Raw genomic sequence first — 2423 nt, 5'->3', positions numbered from 1 at the left:
ACAGGACATCACTGTTCAAGGACCAGATCTCCAGAGGAAACGCCTCCCTCCTGCTGACAGGGGTGAAGGTTCGGGACCAGGGCAGATACCAGTGCTTCACCAGAACCATCAGAGGAGACAAGTATTCATTTATCATCCTGAGAGTGGACGGTAAGAGAATCAGTAAATATACAAAAGACAAAAACAGAGCTGCTAACATGTTCTGATCTGTGGCTGCTCTGGTTCAGGTTGAGGTAAATGAAGCTGATTGGTTCAAAGAAACTTACTGTTATTAGCAACACTTGGCTAAAACTAAGTGGTCTAATACAACAGTGCTGCAGTAAATCCTCCTTCATGAACGTTCTCATGTTCAGTTTGTGTTGATTCAAATCTATGATCATCTGATGCTGCAGTTTGTGTCACTGTTGAATTACAGAGGTCTTTTTATTCTTTAGTCTGCCCTCATTAAGATATAGAAGCTTCTATTATACTGTCACATTTACACATCAACTGAGGCTGTGTCCCAATTCTGTTTTAATAAACATACCATGATATAAATACTTGTTCCATACTAATAAGATACAGTATATGTACAATGTATGTACTAACTGGTGGTGATGCACCGTTGCCATTTTCACAGCTGCAAAACCTGGAGCCACATAAATGAATATCTGTGTTGATCTCTGCTAAAAAACAAACAGGACCGAGCTGAAAATACTGAGAGTCTGTGAATAAGAGGAGACACAAAGACAGGACGAGACCTGAGGTCGTTAACATGACGACTGTATCTACAGAAACTCTGAGGAGTCCAGTAGATGGACATTTATTTAAAGATAAATCCATGATTCATCTTCACTGAAGATGTAGATATGAAGTGAAACACTTTTGTTTGTTTTCTTGCAGCTCCAGTTGGTAAAGTCAAACTTCAGCAGGTAGAAAACAGGATCACCTGCAGCTCAGAGGGGATCTACCCTGAGCCTGAGCTCACCTGGTCCACCAGACCCCCATCCAGTGTGACCTTCAAGAACAACACTGAAGTCCAGAGAACTGAGCAGCTGCTCTACAACATCAGCAGCTCTCTGATACTTTCACACAGTGATTCTGATCTGAGCTACATCTGCACCATCAGCACTCGCAGAAACAGCAGGAGAGCCACTTTGTTTAAACCAAGTAAGCATCTATGAAACTTTATTAACCATGACGAGGATACACGGTCCTCTAGATCAGTTTTTCTGATGATGGATAATGTTCAGAATTTCTTATTAGAACCAGAGCTGCATCAAAATATTATTTCATTTCAGCTTCTATCAGTGTAACAACAATCCCCTGCACGTCCTCAACCACCTCCTTTAAGAGTCTGACCTGGAGCTTCAACCACAGTCAGATCATCCTGACCCAGACCAGAGCTGACGACCCCCCCACAGTCTCAAAGAGGTGGAGGCAGCAGGTGAAGGGTGTGTCAGAGTCAGGCAGCCTCATGCTACAGCACTTATCTCCATCTCATGAGGGAACATACACCTGTGAGCTGAGAGATGCTGAGGAGACACTGATAACCAACACCTTCCTGAGGATAGAGGAAGGTCCAGGTGAGGCAGCATCAAGTTAGGACCTGTTAGTCTGTATGAGTGAGAACTGATGTTATCTGGAATATCTGTCTGACCTGCAACAACCAAACATCAGAAAACACCATCATGAGGCATCATGGGAAAGTTCAAGTGACTGAGTCTTTTTCTATTTCAGGGAATTCAACTGGAGCCTTGATAGGTGGAGTGGTTGGAATCATTCTGGTCTTAGCAGCAGTATTTTTCCTGGTACGGTGCTGTAGACAGAAAAAAGGTAAAATAATTTTCTTCCTACACTTTTAAATTAATTCCTTGTTTGTTGTTTGTATTGATGATGTTGTTTTTTGGACTCAAAACATCTCTCAGGTCCAAATATAAAAAGGAAAGAAAGGAAGAAACTCAAAGACAGAAGATGCCCACACCTACGTAAATCTTCTGTATTAGAAAAACACGGCTGCACCGTATGAACAACAGTTACAATCAGTTTTCTAATGTTTCATCTAATTTACATCTCCTCCAGTTATTTTCAGGGTCATATTATAGTACATTTTAATTAATAAACCAATTAAACCTTTTCTCCTCTGTTCAAATCTAGAGTTTAACTCAATGCATCATATGAAACTCACTGAATGAAATGAAGATAAAACAGAAAATATGAACAAGTCAAATGAAGGAGTCATGATGATGTGATGGTTTATGAAGTTTAAGCTGAAGAAGAATAAATAAGGGATTGTTCTGATTGTTTTCTGCTGCTGAATTTCGTCTCATTTTGTTTGCAGGGAAATAGAACAGAACAGTCGGATTAAAGTTGAATATCAACGTGAAGAAGATCTTCAGTTCTTCAGAGCTGGAGCTGTTTGGGGGGAAAAAGCTTCTCAGGCT

The sequence above is a fragment of the Trachinotus anak genome, unplaced genomic scaffold (genome assembly GCF_046630095.1).
Source record: "Trachinotus anak isolate AG129_WGS33_773 ecotype Australia unplaced genomic scaffold, CSIRO_AGI_Tana_v1 ptg000009l, whole genome shotgun sequence".
Classification (NCBI taxonomy): domain Eukaryota; kingdom Metazoa; phylum Chordata; class Actinopteri; order Carangiformes; family Carangidae; genus Trachinotus; species Trachinotus anak.
The sequence above is the reverse complement of the archived record's forward strand: the minus strand, read 5'-3'. Positions refer to the sequence as shown.